The sequence below is a fragment of the Octopus sinensis genome, linkage group LG6 (genome assembly GCF_006345805.1).
Source record: "Octopus sinensis linkage group LG6, ASM634580v1, whole genome shotgun sequence".
NCBI lineage: Eukaryota > Metazoa > Mollusca > Cephalopoda > Octopoda > Octopodidae > Octopus > Octopus sinensis.
This window is the reverse complement of record NC_043002.1, coordinates 25,572,352-25,594,044: the sequence shown is the minus strand read 5'-3', so window position 1 is coordinate 25,594,044 and position 21,693 is coordinate 25,572,352. Positions and strand designations below refer to the sequence as shown.

Below are 21,693 nucleotides of genomic sequence, written 5' to 3'. Positions count from 1 at the left end.
TAGTTATAGGATATCGAATTTCTCTTCTTTTAAAGGAATAGCTGGTAAGGAATCTACCTACTATAACAATGTCCTATCTAACAGCATCTTCAAATATGCGTCTTCAATTTGAAATATGAATCATTGAAATAGACCTAAAAATAGAACCAAGCAAATAATATCATTCGCCCCACTTTCTCCTTAAATGTTAAAAATAACAAGGGCAAGAAATTCCTGTCTCTTTAGATAAGCATTTCCCAGTAATCCACAAATACAGGAAGATTTTTTAATAGATGCCCTGTTAAAGTACCATACAGCTGCTGAGCCAATATGATGAACATTTTCACTCATAAACATCACCAAGAATCCGCTCGCACTTTTAACTGTCGTGACCCTGAAGCTTGCCCACTTTTACCTGACGTGTATGATAAACTCCGTTGTATACAAGGCAGAAGTAACAACAAGATAATCTAGCTGAAAAGAAAAATTACATCGGGTTAGGAGAAGACGATTTCAAAAGGCGTTATGCAAACCCACCGACAAAAGTAAAGCCGCTAAGTTGGTTAGTCATGTATGGAGTTTCGAGACCAACAGCACACAACACGCAATCAAGTGGAGAATCGTAGAGAAATCCATGCCATATGTGAATGGATCACAGGAATACAGCTTGTGCGTAGCTGAAAGATCGCATATTCTTTTTACATAAACGAATTTCACCGCATTATTCAATTCCAGGCCCGAAATTTTCAGAAAATGCGAACATATGGACAAATTTTGCAATAATGCTTTTCAGGACACCACCCTCTCCGGATTTGGACTCTTCTCCGTTCAACTATTCTACAACGACTAGCTTAACTATGGCTTTATGGTCATATGGGACATAACTCTAATTTCCTTTCTTTTTTTCCGTTTTTATTCATCCCTCTACTTTTTGTATCTACCTTCTCGTTTCTTTCTCGTGATTTCTCTTATACCAACGTCCTGACTTGCAAATTGAATAGACCGTGTGCTCAGAGCCCTGGGATTGCTTGGGGTCACAAAGCATGTTATAAAAACTGCCTAGACCTGCGTCTCCAATCAAGAAACAATAAGTAACTCTTATCTTATACTGTGCACATTAAATGATATTTGTCTTTCACTGGATGTAGTACTTTTTTTGTTCATCTTACCTTAACAGAATAATAAATCATATACATATATATACACATGTATATATTTGTGCGTGTGTGTTTGCGTGCATGCGTGCGTGCATGCGAGTGTGCGTGCATGCGTGCGTGCGTGCGTGCGTGCATGCGTGCATGCGTGCGTGCATGCATACATACATACATACATACATACATACATACATACATACATACATACATGCATGCATGCATACACACATACATACATACATACATACATACATACATACATACATACATACATACATACATACATACATACATACTCTGAGATTCCTGTCTAATTAAACAATTAATTCAGCGTACGTTAGACTATAATACTGAACTAACTCGAGCTAGAATATTCAAATATATCGTGACTTCTTGTATTTTGCATGCTGGGATATGAATGTTGTGGGGAACATATGTCTTAAGGGGTGAAAATAAGTTTTGTTTCCTTTGAAACATATGGAAACAGAAGACTTGAATATGAACAATAAAACATTAAGTAAGATGAAATTAGATGAGGAAATAAAATTATAAACTGAAAAGCATATTGCAAAAAGAGAGCACGAAATGTTGGAGTGAGTTCATTATTATTTGTTAAAAGACTATGTTTACATAGGAACACATATATGTTTCACACATACATGTGTAGTACACGGACATACATCAAATAATATATTCAAATATATCGATGGTTCAGAATGGAAAAGTAAACTCCGTTCGGCTTTATGCAATATTTGTGGGGAAAGTTTTGTCTGGTGTATGATAAAAGAATTCCAATATTTCAACAAATATTAAGCAAAGTCCCGGCATTTCACAAGTTTCGAATTTTGATTAAGAAATTTGTGGAATTCTGAAAGTCATAAAAATGACGATTTTTCAGCAGAACATAGATCACATCTTCTATTCCCATTTTCATATAGTTGCGACTTTTTCAATAACATTCCACGTGATAATGAAGTCAATATTTCTGCTTGTACAGTTGGAATCAGTTGAATTGGGTATTTATGAGTAATAAAGTTTCTCGTGTTAATGGCGAAACTTCCTACCTTTAAGATTGAATAATTGTTTTCATTTGTAGTTAGTGTAGAAATTAAAAAGCTAAAATTATATGCAATTTAACAAAAATGTAGGAGTAATTTAGTTCTGTGTTGCGCCTTATAGTTTTATTGTGTATGTATACACTATTTATATTTGTTTGTGTTTTGGAGAAATAGTTAATACACACTTGTTTTCGAAGTGTGTAGAGTCAGTTGTAATTCTATGTTAGTAAACCGAATACATTCCTCAAACTCGATGACTTCGTGCAAGAGACGTTTGTCACTCACTCGTGTGATATAGGTATGAAAGTAAACTGGTTTATATATGTAGATACATAGATAAATACATACTTATATATTCACACACACACACACACACATATATATATATAAACACACACACACACACACACACGCACATATATACATATATGTATGTATGTATTCGTATATAATATATATGTGCTATAGACAGTCATGCAGATAGACAGACAGACAGACAGACAGCTAGATAGGTAGACAAACAGACAGCTAGATAGATAGATAGATAGATAGATAGATAGATAGATAGATAGATAGATAGATAGATAGATAGATAGATAGATAGATAGATAGATAGATAGATAGATAGATAGATAGATAGATAGATAGATAGATAGATAGATAGATAGATAGATAGATAGATAGATAAAAAGTAATGAATAAACTTTACTACATGCAATCTCGAGAAAAACATTTCAATACGAAGCGTAGAATATATTTAACAGAAAGTGAAACTTTACTAACACAACATTTAAGTTTCATCGATAAGTTTATCAGGTATTAGTAATTAAGCAAGGCGTAATTGAGTTAAGTGCCATTTAAAGGTCACTAAGTATTTGAAAGTAAAAGTATTTGATTTTATTGGTTGTTGTAAACGTATAGAAATGTCGTTTTATACATCAGTTATATACAGAAATGTAGACGAGTAAATGATAGAAAAAAAGCTAATTACGCGAAGAAAATGGAAAATAGTGAAAGAAAAGAGAGGAGATAGGAAAGAAGGAAAAACTATAGAAATTTTACAAGATATAAATATGAATGGAAAGTTGATGGCGATAAAAGAAATCTAAGGAAAACTGTTTCATTGCATAATATCTTTTGTTTTAGAGAGAACTTGTATAATTTACAGATATGTGTAATCTTATTCTATCACGGTAAAAATATACTCAATGGAAATCTCGAGCTTATCTCATTATGTAAACAAAGAGTTTCATTTTTGCTGAAGAATTACAATACGTCATCACCTTTCCGTTAATTAATTACATGTATTCTATAAAGATTAAAAACCCTATCTATTGCATTTCAGTTGTTAAACTCGATCTTTTTATAAATAACTTATACCACAACATTCAATATTTTACAAATATCATTCACACAGCTTCCCTATATACTGTTCTAAAGCATGTTGTCTTTTCTCTTTTTTTCGTTTGCACCTTCCCTTTTCTGAATTCTTTTTCTATTAGTTGCCTCACTTCTTTCTTCTTTCACTTATTAACCACCATTTTATAAACAACCCGTTATATAAACAATCAATTATATAGGTTTTCTTTATACTATAAGGTTTATCTCCTTTCATTTTCTCATTTATCTCTACTCGCTTCCTCTAATTACATATATGATAAATATATAAATCCATAATTATGTTTTATCAGGAATTCGAATTAACAAAGAGCTTTGCGGATCTTTGTTCTAGATCTCTGCGCTCTGAGTTCAAATCTTGCTGAGATTAACTTTGCCTTTCATTCATCCGAGGGCCAATAAAATAAAGCATCACTCCAAGGCGGTTTGGCAGAATGTTAAAGAGTTGAACAGTATCTGCAGTATTTGTTCTGGCCTTTTCTGTTCCGAGAATTTGGTGGAGCAGACTTAATCTTAAATTCGCTCTGTTTAACAACACCGCCTGGCCCTTGGGCGCGTTCAGTGAATTTACTTTTGTTGCAAGAATTTGACTCGATTTCCAGTATGATGATATCTTCCTGTCTTCTTCCCACTAGTCTTGGAGGCCTGAAAAAATAAAGGCTCGTCAGCGCTATTTACCCTCCCTGACAAAATAGTAAAGAATCGTTTTCATACTTCTTTGATTCAATGCCCAGTATATTACATTAAAAACTAAAGAAAGAAACTGAAATCAGAATAAACCGCCACTTCCGAAATTTGTAAAGGAAATCGCTCTATTCCAACTCCGAGTTCCTAAATTCAAAAGCAAATCCGAAAAATGTGATTCTGTTATACAGGAAGAAATTTCTAGACGTACAAATAGAAAGACTCGAAGAAATATTATTAGGTCTACAGGGGAAAGATGTACAAAGACAAGAAGTAAAATAATATAAAATAGCTGCAGAATTATGAAACCAAATACGTAAAAGAATTAGCAAATATTAAAACTATAATGCAAAAATCTCTCTAGGAAAATACACAATTTGGTAACAACAGAAAGAACCATAACGCCTACAAAGTAGTCAAGAAGCGACAAACTAAAATGTAGATGTAATCAAAATCGAACAGAAATTCGATAAATTATACCAAAACAAACTCAACTACAACTAACGATAATTCTTCTGTAAACAATTTACAAACAATATCAATAGAAGAGAACCAAGTTATATTTCAAATAAAAAGGGTGGTTATGAGCATAAAAATCGCACCCACTTATGCAACGCTAGAATGTGGCTTTTAGAAGGCAATCTTTAGTAGAGGTTATTTGTTACCAGAGTTTCAAAGCTTATTTAAAATACTCTTGAAAATACTTTTTGATCTATGTTTTATATATTTGGAATAGAAATATGAAAAATCTTACATGATTTCAAAAATGTATTAACAACATTCATGAATCGATTAAACTCAAGATGGAAATGAATGAAAAAATTTCTATTTTTCGAAATTCAAATAACTAAAAAAATGAGATAATTTTGACTGATTACTGCTGCAAGGAAGAGGATACGTACCAGGAACTGATCTTAATAAAAATATTACATTTAAAATGTTCGATAATTTACAAAGTCAACCAGACGAGGGAGATTTTGAAGATCTAAAAGTATTACTCCAGAGCTAAAAATATCAGAAAAAAATATATGTATATATAAAGGGTAACACCTAGAAAGTTCCCCCCACCTGCCCCGAGGTACAGTCCGGGCAAGGTTGTTTATGGAAGAGCAGCAGTCGCCCATGCATACCAGCCTCCCCTCTCCACGCTACCGATGTTATAGAAAGGAAAGGCAAAGGTCGATACAGCTTGGCTCCAGTGACGTCGCAACTCATTTCTACAGCTGAGTTAACTGGAGCAACGTGAAATAAAGTGTCTTGTTCAAGAACACAACACACAAGCCGGTACTGGAATCGAATTCACTGCCTCATGATTGTGAGCCCGACGCTCTAACCACTGAGCCACGCACCTTCACACACACACACACCACACACACACGCACACACACACACACACACACACACGCACACACATACATACATACATACATACATACATACATACATACATACATACATACATACATACATATATATATATATATATATATATATATATATATATTTATATATATATATATATATATTATATATATATACATATATATATGTATGTATGTATGTATGTATGTATGTATGTATGTATGTATGTATGTATGTATAATGCCATAACCAAGGCATTTGTAGTCACCCAAAATTCCAGAAACCAAACATCTTGCATTCTGTTGAACGATGTCTCTATCACTCATCAAATCTGAATAAAACTATTAAAGAGTTATTAGAATATTAATAGTCAAAGAACACTAAATATTTTCAATCTGAACCTACACCGGAAACACTTACAGCCGCCACTGAACACAACTACTATTAAAAGAGCAACAACGAACAAAACTTCGTTTCCTTTGTTGATATCTTTTATTTTAATTTGTGTCAGTCATTAGACTGCAGTCGTGCTGAGGCACCGGCTCGGAGGATCTTTTAGTCGAATGGATCGATCCCAGCACGTTTATTTATTTTAAAGCCTGGAACTTATTCTATCGGTTTCGCTGTCGAACCTCTCTAAGTTAGTGGAGCGTAAACACACCTGCACTGGTTGTCATGCGATGTTGGAGAACAAGCATGCACACACACACACACACACACACACACACACACCACACACACACACACACTCACACTCACACTCACACACGGCCAACCGACAACTGATGAAGTGCCGTTCTTTAGTTTACTTGTCCTGTTTCCCATTTGTTTCTCTCGCTGTTTATGAATTCGACTCTTTTGCTTTCGTATTTCATGTTGTTTACGGTTTGTGATGTCCTATACACATATATGCATATATATATATAATATATATATATATATATATATATATATTATATATATATATATATATATATATTATATATATATATATGGTCTTACCTCTAAGACCAGTCCCAAAAGCCACTGAACCATTACAGATTAGCCCAGAAACAAAAAAATCGTCTGATTCTACATTGCTCTTCCTCCTTCCCCCCACCCCACCCAACCAACTACCCACACTGTCCCTTAAAATAAAAAAACATTCCTTAGCTACACACAAGAAGAAATGTCAGAAAGACAGGTCAGTTATTCCTCTACAATTTTTTGTAAATTCTTAAATATATCTCCTTCTGTATATATATATATATATACTACCAAACAAACATGATTTTTATTGAACTCAAAATGCTTTATAGAGTCCCATTCTGATTACTTTCTTAACTACCTTCTTGTAAACTGTTTTTAACATTTTCTTATTATTATCAAAGAATGTATATATGTATTTTAATACTTTTGCGACGACCAGTACTTAACACAACAAAGCTCATACAAAGCTTTACATTTTACTTTTGACAAGCTTTTTCTAAAAAAAAAGGGAAACCGGTCAAGTGAATAAACATTTTTAAAATTGCATTTTCAAACCTTCTTTCATTTATATATATATATATATTAATTTCATTAAAAATTTCTGTTTCTCTTCCAGAACATTTTCGTATCTGCTTCATTACCACGTTGCTGCTACTGCTGTTATTCCACAATGGTAATCCGCTGTATTATTCAGGACACCCAGGTAAAGGAAACTACCCACGACTGGGTAAGCGGTACAAAACTTCACTGCACAAACTCCTACCTTTGCACTCAAACCATCAAGTTATACAATACAGTAATAATCTTGTCCGAAGAATTTACAAGATTTTAGGTAAATACCATATCTAGATATCTCGTTCTTCTCTCTTTTTCTTTCCTTCTCTCTCTCTCTCTCTCTCTCTCTCTCTCTCTCTCTCTCTCTCTCTCTCTCTCTCTCTCTCTCTCTCTCTCTCTCTCTCTCTCTCTGCATTATATTGAATTTACGTTTAAGCACTATAAAAATCTATCCACTGAATTTACGAGCTCCGTCATCTTTTCTCTTTTATCTTCTTGTTTCAGTCATTGGACTGGGACACCGGTTTCAAGGGTTTAGTCGAGAAAATCGACTCCTGTACTTACTTTTTTTGAGCTAGGTATTTAATCCATCGGTCTCTTTTGCTAAACTGCTAAATTATGGAAACGTAAACAAACCAGCACCGGTTGTCAATCGGTGATAGGGAACAAAATCATATACAAACACACACACACACACACTCACACACATACATACTTGCACACATACACACGCACACACACACGCACACACAAACACTGCACACAAACACTGCACACAAACACATATATATATGCATGTATACACATATATATACAGTGGCGGGCTTTGTGTAAAAACATTGGTTGCTAGGAGACTAAGGTGGCCCACCCGCAACTACAATGTTATCAATTTTGTTTGTTTGTTTTTTTTGTTTTGTTTTTTTGTTAAAAGTATTCTTTCCAACTGTCTACAAACACAGCCAGGCTGAAATAAGTAATGCATCCTTCCAGGAGTGAATAAAAAATTCTCAAACTTGAGGGGATGGGCCCCTTAGATTCTAACATGGATTATAATGGTGCAGGGTCCCACTTGCCATCGGGCAAGCTGGCAAGCTGTTCCAGTTAGCCACTGTATATATATGTATACATGTGTGCGTATGTGTGTGTGTGTGTGTGTGTGTGAGGGGGTACCCAAAAGTAACCGGAAACGTTCTCTGTAGGACAAGCCCGTTGTAGTTCGGACTTCCGCCGCTAGAAGTCACTTGATGCAACCCTCAGTCATCAGTCTGCCGACTGACGTCTTCCTGTGGGGTTGTACGGTCACATGGTGCAGTGCTTCTACCCAGTTCGTTGATTTTTGCGATGGCTGAAACGAAGGAACAGCGTGCTTCCGTGAAATTCTGTTTTCTGCTGGGTAACAGGGTGACTGAAACAGTTGCCATGTTTCAAACAGATTACAAGAATGCTGCCATGAGCAAAACACAAGTTTACCGAGTGGTTTTTCACACTTTAGGAATGATCACTTGTCGCTTGAAGACCAACCTCTTTCAGAGCCGCCGCCAACCTCCCGAATGAATGAAAACATCACGAAAATTCATGAGCTGATCTTGGAGGATCGTCGCCGAACAATTGACGAACTTGTTGATATGACTGGTGTGTTCTGGGGCTCCTTCAGACGAATTTTGAGCGAGTAATTGCAAATGAAAAGAGTTGCAACAAAATTTATGCCCCGCTTGCTCAAGGACGATCAAAAGCAGTCACGACTGAATGCGTGTCGTGAACTGAAAGAACAGTTGGAAGTTGGTGACGAAAGGTGGTGCTACGACCCGGGAACGAAGCAGCAATCAAATCAATGGAAGCATTTAATGTCATCACGCCCCAAAAAAGCGCGTCAAGTGAAGTCCAGTGTCAAGACGATACTAGTCTGTTTCATCGATGTGAAAGGAATTGTCCACACAGAATTTGTTCTTCCTAGTCAAACTGTTAACCAGAAATTTTACTTGGCATTTACGAAACTCGGTGAAACAAAAACGCCCCGATCTGTGACAAAGTGTAGAGAGATAGTTTCATCACGGCAATGCACTTGTGCACACCGCCTTGAGTGTGAGACAGTTTTTGACTAAAAATCGCACGACCCCGCTTACACACCTTCCCTATATGCCCGATCTTGCTCCCTGTGACATTTTTTGTTTCCCCGAATGAAAATTGTCCTTAAAAGAAAACGTTTTGCAGATGTGGACGAAGTGAAGATGTGGACGGAGGCGTTAAAAGACATCATTTCGCAAGAGTCCCAGCACTTCTTCGAACAGTGGAAAACGCGCCTGGGCCGATGCATTGCTTCAAATGGAGACTACTTTGAAGGCGATAAAAGTGTAAACATGTAAAACTAAGTGACTAAGATAATATTGCAAAATTCCAGTTTCTTTTGGATACCGCCTCGTGTGTGTGTGTGTGTGTGTGGTGTGTGTGTGTGTGTGTGTGTGTGTGTGTCTGCTACGGTGACAAATGAAAATGGTGTTTAATACAAGTGTGTACAGTATAAATAAGAACTTTTTTACGTTTTTACGTAAGTTTCAGCTCTTATAAAATGTAGCTTAAGCGAAGAAATCAATTACATGCGTCTTTCTTAATGTTGCTCTCCCGAGAAAAAAAATACAAATGTCTCTGTACTGCATTGACCATTTAGCGAGCATGTGGCGTTACTTCTGAAAGAGCATCCTATCTCTGTGTTTTGCCTATTTACTAAAATTTACTTTCTTTTAGATTTACAAGTATATGAAACTACCAAGGTTTGCATATTGAATATTTTCCTGTAGTTCTGTGTCTGCGGAAAATGCTTATCTACTAATTTAAGGATAATCCTACCTACACAAGTTGTCACATTAAAGAGAAACATAATCTTACGGAGTCGTTTGCTCTTAGAAAGGCTAGGATAGGACATATAATTAATTCCATCTTTGAATCCACTGGCCGCTAAGGGCCTCGTTATAGTATGGGGCCACCACGTAGAAGATTCCCTTATTTGGAAATAAGTTGGAGATCCTGCTGCAAACACCCCCTCACTAGGTTTTTGAAATGGCTGGAAGCTGTACCTGCTTCTCGTTTGGTTTCTGGAAGGATTTCAAGAATTTGTGTTTAGGTTCACTGTTACATCTAGGACATTAGCTATTTTCGAGTTTGTGTCTCTAGTAATTTTGAGCCTGCGGGAGTTACGGATATGGATTAGATGCTTCCTGAGCTTGTTGGAGGAGGCACCGTTAATACCAGGGCATCTTCATTATGTAGGACAAAATGAGTTCAGAGAAATTTCCTACCTACTTCCAGACGTCTAGTACATTAGAGCTCAAACTATACACTTTCGATCAGCCATGACAAAAGACTGTTAAATTCTTTCAACGCAGCAAGTGTTTTTTAACATGAAAACGTTCGATAACATGAATTGGCCGCTGTGAGACTAAACTTACAATATTTATATATAATATACCCACTCTGTTACCTAATATACAAGTGCCTGTTTTTCTAACGTATGAAAGGATATTGGATAGCATATGTACATACTTACATAGCTGGAGAATTAAAATTAATCAAAGGACATACTAAGTATGCCTGCCTGCTGGAAATAACAGACAAAACTCTTATTTAAATATCCAAAATACACTGATAATAACTACAGAAATCAGCCGTCTGAATGCAAACGGGCTAAGACAATCTCTCAGCATACATTCAAGTATTTGCACTCGCGTAGACCGCTTTCTGGAGTGGCATTATAGCCTCACCTTCCTCAGCACACGTTACCATGGTGGAGAGCCCCAACCCGTCACGTTGAAGTCTGCGCTGCAACTCATTCGTTTTGTGCCGAATCATGGCAGCCACTTGAGTGAAAATAATTTCAAAACGGAGCAAATAATTCAGGAGAAAATATTTGCGAAGATATCATTGACTCTATTATTATCTAGTGTAACAATTAGAAATCATAATAACAGAATCAATAAAATAGGCGATTGCAGGCCCCAAAAAAGCATTAAATAGTTCAAGGATTAGATAATAATAAAGTCAATATCTTCACAAGTATTTTCTCTTGAATTATTTGCTCTGTATTGAAATTACATACTTACATGTGTACGTACGCACACAAAAACGCACATATATATGCACATACTTACATATATAATACAGTCTCCAACATCATGGACACTGTTTTACGTAAGTCCTCTCCTTCAAACACTCTTACGTCGAAACCGACGGGAGTGACCAACATAGATAGATAGATAGATAGATAGATAGATAGACAGACAGACAGACAGACAGACATACAGATAGATAGATAGATAGATAGACAGACAGACAGACAGACAGACAGACAGACAGACAGCTAGATAGATAGACAAACAGACAGCTAGATAGATAGATAGATAGATAGATAGATAGATAGATAGATAGATAGATAGATAGATAGATAGATAGACAGACAGACAGATAGATAGATAGATAGATAGATAGATAGATAGAGAGAGAGAGAGAGAGACAGACAGACAGACAGACAGACAGACAGATAGACAGATAGACAGACAGACAGACAGACAGGTAGGTAGGTAGGTAGATAGATAGATAGATGATAGATAGATAGATAGATAGATAGATAGATAGATAGATAGATAGATAGATAGATAGATAGATAGATAGATAGATTGGAAAAGTAGGAGTTTCCATATGGAAAATGTCAGTAGCTAGAGTCAATTGACATGTCAATGATGATGATGATGATAATTTTCTCAAGTGGAACAATCGCGCACGGACTGCCACAGTAACCCGTTTTTAAAGTTAGTTACTGCTATTGATTGGTCATAGATTAGTTCTGGTACATCAAACCTGCTAAACCTTCCTAAAATCACACATATACCCGTCTTCAAAAAAAAAGAAGAGAAAAGAAAAAGATGCCCACTTTACAAACACCTGGTGAGTAAAGTTTAGTAAATGGAGACTATGCGGAAGCCCGTTGTATATGACGTTGTCCCTATATCTAATTTCCTCCACCCTTTATTCATTGAATGCCAATCTCCAATGTGTTGGACAAAGTAATAGAAACACTTTAAAAATTCAAACAAATTCATTTTAATATGGTGTAGAACCGCCTTTGACAGTAATTACAGCTTGAATTCTACGAGGTATGGACTTGTACAAAGTTTGAATTCTTTCCAAAGGAATTTTTGCCCATTCTTCAACTAAAACAGTCTCCAGTTCTTGTATTGATGATGGTTGAGGATATCGACTCCTTACTTATTTTTCTAAAATGCACCATAAATGTTCAATAACATTGAGATCTGGGGTCTGTGGTGGCCATATAAGACTTGAATTTTCCTCGTGCCATTCAGTAACAACTTTAGCTGTGTGGATTGGTGCGTTATCATCCTGAAAGATTGCGTTTCCCTCCAGAAACAGTTCTGCAACCGTAGGATGAATTTGATCAAATAAAATGCTTTAAGAGTCTTGACTATTAATTCTGCCATGAAAGGAAACCATTGGGCCGGCGGATTTCCAAGAAATGGCCCCCCAGATCATCACAGATCCTCCTCCATGTTTAACAGTTAGAAGAAGGCAGTCAGAGTCAAATGCTTCTTTTAGCTGTATACTCGGCCGGTGGTCGGAAAAAAGGTAAAAGATGACTCATCCGAGAAAATAACATTTTTTCACTGCTCTAGGGACCAGTTCTGTAGGTTTTTACTCCACTCGAAACGCTTTGCAACCTTTGTTTTTGAAAGTAGTGGTTTTCTGATTGCGACCCTCCCGTGAAATCCGGCTTTGTGCATCTCCCGGCGAACAGTTTTTGTGGAAACTGGGTTCTCGAGGTGGGCATTAAGCTCTGCAGTAGTTTTGGGAGCTGTACTTTTGTGATCCTAACAATTCCTTATCTGAGTTTTGGTTTTCTACCGGAATTTTTGTTTCGACGAGGAGGTTTTTCCCTCTTTCTCAAAGGCTGCCATTACTTTCGAGACAGTACTTCTTGATACACCAAACATTTCGGCTGTTTTCGTTACGCTAGCCCCTGCCACACGAGCACCAACAATTTGACGTCTTTGAAAGTCCGATAGCTCTGTCATTTTAACGAATTTTAATTACCTTTTTCAGATGATATCTGAAAAGAAACAGAAATTATAGCAAAACATATTAAGCAACACTAATAATAAATATAAAAAAAACATAAAAATAAACAAGCTTTTGACAGTTTTATAGACATTTCAAAATTATGATGCTATGATGCTAGGTGTTGCCATTATTTTGTCCAACCCCTGTATATATATATATTATATATATATATATATATATATATATATATATATATATATATATATATATATTTCTAGTTTCAGCTCAGAGCTGTGGCCATGCTGATGCACATATATATATATATATATATATATACACACACACAGGTGCTGATCTCCCATGTTCGAAAACCTAAGGACACAGAACGCTTGTGTCGCGTAGACAACTAGAAACGGTGTTTCTTGGGACTAAATAGCAGTAACTTTCTTCCCTCACCTGGGACTGCCACATTAAGCTGACAACAAGCCATCACTTTATCGTGCTGTTACTGCATTACTCTCTCTCTCTCTCTCTCTCTCTCTCTCTCTCTCTCTCTCTCTCTCCTCTCTCTCTCTCTCTCTCTCTCTCTCTCTCTCAGACATTTAGAAGTGTAATAATTCATATATATATATATATATATATATGTATATATAGTGGACGGGGATTGGAAATTATCGCCCTTGGCTGTGTTGGGTAGATTTAAGTAGCGGGTCAGTGTTTACCTCCCCTTAATGTAAGTTGGTCATATTAAGTGTATTAGCATTGATGTTCTGGTGGGGGGGCGTGAAAGGAAGAAAGGGAATGTGTAAGAGAAAGGCGTATTTATGTATGTATGTCATCTTCTATTTAAAATTATTTAAATTCTTCCTCTGAAGGAGCTGATTTCTAGCAAAGATACAAAGCTCCCTCGAGGGAATGTAGATAACAAAAACAATGTCATATTATAAAATTGGGAAAAGTCTTGCATAGTTTTACTGTTCTGCTTACAGACTGCTTTTGTAGTATGCTAGTTAGTTGGTTGATTTTTTTTCTGAAAATCCTAGCTTATTCAGATTGTCACTTATGTATGTATGTATGCATGTGTGTGTGAGAGAGAGAGAGAGAGAGCGAGAGTAGTGTTTGTGTGTGTGTGTGTTAACGCGGAGGTCGATAAATTGGTGCTGCAAACAAAAATAACTTGCGGTATTTTGCCCATCGAGTTTTGCTCTTTAGATTGGCATAGCCACTTCATAAATAGAAATAAGCACAAGATTAAGAACTGGAGACAATAATTTCGACAAAAATTTGTGCATACGCGACACTCCATTATGGTGTAGTCCAATGATTACTGCAACTAGTATGAGAGAGAGAGAGAGAGAGAGAGAGAGAGAGAGAGAGAGAGAGAGAAGGAGAAAGAGGGAGAGACACACACAGTCAGGTTGATAGGTAGATAAACAGTCAGATGGGCGAACAGATGAATGGATTGATGGATGGATGGATGGATGGATGGATGGATGGACGGACGGACAGACAGACAGACAGACTGGCAGGAAGCCAGACAGACTGGCAGGCAGGCAGGCAGACAGATAGACAGATAGATAAACAGACAGACAGACAGACAGCTAGATAGATAGATAGATAGATAGATAGATAGATAGATAGATAGATAGATAGATAGATAGATAGATAGATAGATAGATAGATACACAAACACACATATCGATAAAATCCCGTATAAGCCAAGGAAAGAAGCTCTACACGGCCGTTCGACTGGCTAGAAATAACTGCCAGATTTCCCTCAAGTTACATCGACCCGTCTTTAAAAAATAAAGTATACATTAGACAATGTAGTGTTTGCCTTAGAAAGAGAAACGTGATGGTCATGACTGGAATGCTGTTCATCATAGTTTGTTTGATCAATATTAATCTGGAACTAAACAACAAACACATCATACATAAATTGTATATAGTTACAGAAATAATGTTCGATGATGAAGGAAGCGGTTCAAGGGAGAGTACTCTAATGGTATCACAAAATTATCATAGTTTATATTGACAAATGGTGAACATTAGCGTCGTTGGTTACAGGTTTTCACTTATTGTTCATAACTATGACCATTAACTGTATATTTAGCAGCGAATGCCGAAGGTGTAGCCCCTTTACCTCGGTACCGAATAGATATCGCAAAAGATTTCGTATGAAAAGCATTGATTTTCGATTTCACACTGATGTTTAAATCCGTCATTCTACTTCGGCGAAAGAAGAGCACACATACACACACACACAGAAACATATACACACACGCATGCACATAATTCCCACACAAACACACACACACACTTCATACACACTTACGCTTCACATACACACACGTATTTTGAGGAGGAGGAGGGGTGGAGAAGAAGAAGAAGAAGAAGAAGAAGAAGAAGAAGAAGAAGAAGAAGAAGAAGAAGAAGAAGGGAGGATAGGCGGAGGGGGATGGGGAGGAGGAGGTTCTGTTACCTTTGCAAGCTCTCCCACATCCGTGAGATCGATGAAGTTAATGTTCAACTGAAATATTTTCTTTTAAGCGTTAGAAATGGTAAATCAGGACAGGGAGAGGATTGCGTGAAGGTCAGAGCTAAGCTACAGCCCTGATAAAAGTATTTAGTACTGAACTTGTTTATTAGACATAGTGGCCCTTTTTTATATATAGCCTATGATGTCTATAAGATTAGAAGCTGTAGTGCCCTATATGTAGAGATAGTTTTCATTATATAGCCTCATCTAAACTTTAATAGTTGTTGGAGCCCGAAGCATTTTCTGGTTTAAGGAAGACCAGACTTTGTGATGCAGCTATAGCTATATTGTGAAGATGTGTGGCTTTGTGGTTAGGATGTTCGACTCATCATCGTAACGTCGTGGATTTAATTCCTTGACTGGACAGCGAGTGGCTGTCCTTGAGCAAGGCACTACATATCACCTAGCCCCAGTTTACTCAACTGTAAATAAAAATATGCTCTTGGTACCGTTGTATCTCTCTCTCTCTCTCCCCCACTCTCTCTCTCTTTCTCTATCTATCTCTCTCTCTGTTATATTCTCGTTGTTCTGCTAAATCGGAATTAATAAATTACGGAGATGTACTCGCATAGCAAGTGACTTGATCTGAGATCGTGTGCTGGAACGAAAACAAATACAGCGTGGAAGGTGTTTGTAAGCCATTTAAGAAACACACAAAAGAACACACAAAAGCCGTTCGATTCACTTCAACATTTAAGTTTAATTTGTCAAAATCAGTTGGAATTAATAAAATTATGGTATATGTTACCAAGCTATACACTTTCGCAAACGACACCTAGTAGTAGTGCATTGTACTGCATCTTGCTATGTTAAGACAGTTGTTAGTCTGCTAGAAATGACAGCCAAATTTCTCTTCAATAGTATCCTACTGTCTTTATAAAGAAGTTATACTCCTACAACAAAAACAAAGACTGAGTAATTGCATCTGAGATATCTCTGATTCTATGTCTGCTTAATAAAAACCAGATCCATTCTGGAGTTAAGCAACAAAAATAACTAAAACAATAGTCAATCAAATTTTGAGGGTTGAATATTATTACAAACAATTTTCCTTACTAAAATTTGGTTTATTTCTGTTTGTTTCTTTGCAGACAATTTGAACTCTGACCTGAAGGATTAAGCAAACAAACCTGACAATTACATTCATAAATTATTCACCACAAAAACGGAGAGGTCTGAATCGACGGAGAATGTCTCGTTGAAATAAAGCTGTTCTTATATTTCCTTGATGTTGTTGCTTGTTCTTAATATTATTTGCGGCTGGTGGAGGTGAATTGTTATGGTTTCGTTTGTTTGGTTGTTTGTTTTTAAAAATTATCAATGAATAAATATAAGAAATTCTCATTACTAACTTCCATTGCTCACTGTGAGTCAAACTTTTCTCTTCAAAGTAATCTCTAAGGTCCACACTCACACAACACTCACACACAAACACATACACACACACACACACAAAAACACGTACATACATACATACATACATACATACATACATACATACATACATACATACATACATACATATATACATACATACATACATACATACATACATAAGTTTCCACATCAACAATGACATAGACCGCCTCTACCTAAAACGAAAACAAAATGTGCAGACGCTTAACATCGATAGACTGCCTTTGAATGTCATATATCCCTTCAGCAACATCTTTTAACCACCAAATGTCGAAGTGCATCCCTTGACCAAGTTTGCGTACATGAGGCTGATAACATCATAAGACTTGGAAAGCAGCTCCTTGAACAGCATTCCTTGTCAGATAACCTTAAATACATGTCCAAAGAAGTCGCGCACAACTCTGCAATGTATCATCAGATTGAGCGTATATCAGCAGAAGACCATGCAGTGATATGTTTGTAGAAAGCTCAGAGATGATAGTAACATTGCTCATCAAAGCAGTCTATCATGGATCACCAACCGGATTACTAACTCCACTTTGAGGGGTATGCATTTGCAATCCAGGAACAGGAAATATCAGCCAAATGCCCGATGCACAAAAGGTCAGAGACGCAAGAAAAGCAGCGAAATGAAATAACCAATACAGACTTTGTGGAGATAACACCAAAGATATCATTAACATCATAAGCAGCTGTCCGAAAATGTCGTCACATTTTTTTTCTGCTGATGAGACCTGATCTTTTTGCTACGGACACTGTATGATGAGCTCCATCGAAAGGATAACCCCAAAGAACCCATAGTATGGTAGAAGCCCTAGCCATTCATAATAAAAAGAAGTACAGGTGGAATATCCAGTGAAAACCTCAATAAAATGTAAACACAATAAAGCCTGACGAAGTAATTTGGGATAGAGAAGAGAAACTGTGCACAGTTGTGGAAATCAACTGCCCAACGGATGTTAGCATAAAGCTAAAGATCAGCGAAAAAGAAAATACCTACGCTGAACTACTGAGAAACCTACAGCACTCTATCCAGATTACAAGTTCAGGTTTATACCTGTAATTATTGGGGTACTGGGATATGTAACACACTGCCTAAGTACCAATCTTAAGAAATTAGGCTTCTCAAAACCAGAAAAGAGAAAACTGATTCGAAGACTACAAATCCAAGCCATCACTGGAACTGTAATAATCTGTAATACCTTCCAGAATGTATATCATTTAAGTATATATGAGCATGTCTAGAGATGCAGCTATATGCATAAGAATAAATACATAAAACAAAACGTACAAATCTGCACACATCTTCTACATATGTGGAAATTTGTGGGTTGCTTGTTTGTGGCGTTGTTATCTAACTCCTCCTACATCGTTTTATCGATTTTGATGAAACTTGACACGTGAGTAGAATTCATGTCTGGAAAACTAGTGACATACTTAGATTGTTCAAAAATTCGATAATAGGCCTCTGGAAGGGATGCTTATATCTACTACATATAACTAATATATTATTTTTTAAACATCCAAGGGAAATAACCCATTCGCTCTTGAAAGGGATCCTTATATATAGCCAAGGGAAATAACACATTCATGTTCGTAAATTATTTCGTATAAATCAAATTGAGTATGTTTATTTCTTAGTATTTGAACTATTTGAGTTATTTTCGCAATTTATCCAGTACAACCTTAAACAAGTAAATAGTATTTTCCTAAACAACAGATCCACTTATTTCGGTTAGTGACTTATTCACGGATATATCAACACTAGCGTCGCTTAGGGTAATATTCTCTGCGAACGCACAAAAGCTTTTTTCAGAGTTATTTACTTTCAATTGTTATTATCTCATATGTGATTAGCCAGTTGTTACGTAACATGCTTCACGATTTCACGATTTTAGTATACATACCTTATTAGTATTTCCTCTTAAGTTCTATATACTCTGGGAACGTATTAAAGCCCTTTTCGGCGCTACTTTATTTGAATTCTTACTATTGGGTAACTAATTTCATATTATTACATAACTGACTTCACAATTTAGGTATTTATAACTTATTAGGAATTCCTACAAACGAGATCCTGCGTAAGACAGTTCGGTATTCTCAATAAATGCGCAAAAGCTGCTTAAGGGCTACATACTTTGTATTTTTGTTACTGGATTAGCGAAACAATTACGAGAACGGAACCAAGAGATAAGCCCCGCTTTCCCGGGGATTACCGGGTACGTCAGCTAGTATATACATACATACATACATACATACATAACATACATACATACATACATACATACATACATACACACAGACACAAGCACACATACACACACACATACACACACATACATGTATGTATGTATGTATGTATTATGTATGTATGTATGTATGTATGTATGTATATATATATATATATATATATATATATATATATATATTATATATATATATATATATATATATATATATATATATATATACCGGAGTAAGCACATAAATGTGAAACAAGGTGGGAAAAAGAGTACTCAAATATCAGAGGTAGAGTAATATGCTTTATTTAAAAGCAGCAGAAATATAACAAAAGCTGTTACTCAGAGTTTCACGTTCCCGTTCGTCGGACAGCTTTTTTTTAATACAACAGCAGTAATTGTATTCACCTCAATAGACGTCATTGATTGGTTGAAATTACCGAAATACGATAACTTTAACAACAAATAACTTCCAAATTACAAATTTTTCTCAACAATGCCAAGAGTAAACGATGTTTTATGTGACACATTCTACCAATATACGAAGTTTGAAAGTGTTTAGTTACAAAAAGTTATTTTTTAAATCTGTAGGTCAAAAGGTTAAGATCCGAGAAACATTTACAAACAGAAAATTGTTAAAATAAATTATCTCTAAAATACCTTTAAATTATTACTGCTTCCAGTGTTTCTGGTTTTCGATGAGATACATGTTGCATGTGATCTTTCTTTGCCGGGAAAATTGGAACAATGACAAATAAGTCCTCTTTCTCTTTATTTCAAACGAAACAGACCCTTATTTTCTTAGAAATTAGAGTGACCCCTAACGAGACCACAATCAAATTGAAAATGGGATTGCACATTTCATGGGCAAGGCGAACTGTAACCACACCCACTCCCCTTTTTTTTTCTTTTTTTTTTTGACAGAAACCCACGTTTTCGGCTTCCGGAGATTCCGAATCTGTAAAAGAAAATTGGCGTTTAAAAATTTCAAAATAATGAAAGAAATATGTAATCAATCTTCTCACTTTTCTGCAAAGATGTCTTTCAGATAAATTTCTCGATAATGTGGTTTACTGTGACAAAAAGTGAAATTAAAAGTGTTCAGTTACTTTTTTTTTTACAACTGAAAGTGCTTTTTTTCTACAAAATGAAATTTGAAATTTAATAAAAATATGAGTCGCGCATTTGTTCAAAATCTATATTGCTTACCTATTTGAACAAGTAGATGTTTAAACTTTCTATTGGGGTACCTCTTTTTCTCCAATTGTGGAAAAATTACAACTGGAAAAAAAGAATGTGAACATTGTAAATTATGTTAAACAAAAAAGAGAATAATGGAAAAAGAACTGATGAATGGACAAGTAATTAAAAGTTGAAAAAAAAGTTTAATTTTCTGTTGGAAAATGACACATATGAACGGTTAAATTAAAGAAGAAAATGAAAGGAAAGGTCACAGTTTCGCATTGTAGCGAAACTAGAGGTAGTTTTAAAGTTAATTGTAAAGTCTAATTGTTAAGTTAAGCTTCCTTTGGGAATTTTAAGCCCAGCTTCATCACTTTTATTTATTTATTTTTGTTCTTTGTTTTTGCTTTAAAACGAAATCTAGCTTTAAGCATCTTATACAGATACTTTTTTAGACACTATTTTCTGAAACTGGTAAAATTATGTAGGGGGTGCAAATTTTGATCTTGCACCACCTGAAAATTCCAAGGGATGCAGATGCACCCCCTGTTCCCAGGCCCTTGTGTGTGTGTGTGTGTGTGTGTGTGTGTGTGTGTGTGTGTGTGTAACGTCCTATAACTGTCCATTTTTGTAAGGTCTTCTTCGTTGCTGTCGCATACTGTGAAATTTTAAAATTACGTCAAAATTTTCAAATTTGGTGTATTGAAATTATTTTCCACGTTAAATCCGATTTTGTTATTTATTTGTTCCCGGAAAATGGCAGGAAAATGTTACTGAGTTTTAAAGTTTAATCAATTTTACCTAATCAGAAAACTGGATTTGGAAGCTGGCATTTTCTGCATGATAGCTGTCTATCACAGAATGAATGCAAAATCATTTGGAGGAACTTTTATTAAATAAACGAAAGCTAAGCATTACGACGACCAAAGTTGTAAGGACTTCTGAAGTTTTAATGAATAAAGTCATATGAATCGATCGAACAGGCATGTAAATGATTTTAAAAGGAAAAAAAACACCTCATCGAAGTTTTTTTTTTTTGCGAAAAATTGTACAAATTATCCTGTTCAAAAGGCCTATCTGTCGGGGAAAGCATG

The 21,693-nt window shown here is 35.8% G+C and overlaps 1 long non-coding RNA gene across 1 annotated transcript; it reads right to left on the bottom strand.

Annotated features, from left to right (window-relative positions):
- Nucleotides 1-936: 936 nt before the first annotated feature.
- On the bottom strand, nt 937-15,150 carry LOC118763858. Its single transcript, XR_004999613.1, has 4 exons — nt 15,136-15,150; nt 13,603-13,610; nt 6,297-6,301; nt 937-1,148 (listed from the first exon to the last, which is right to left on the bottom strand). It is a non-coding gene; the product is annotated as an uncharacterized LOC118763858 (long non-coding RNA).
- Between the last annotated feature and the right edge of the window lie 6,543 nt (nt 15,151-21,693).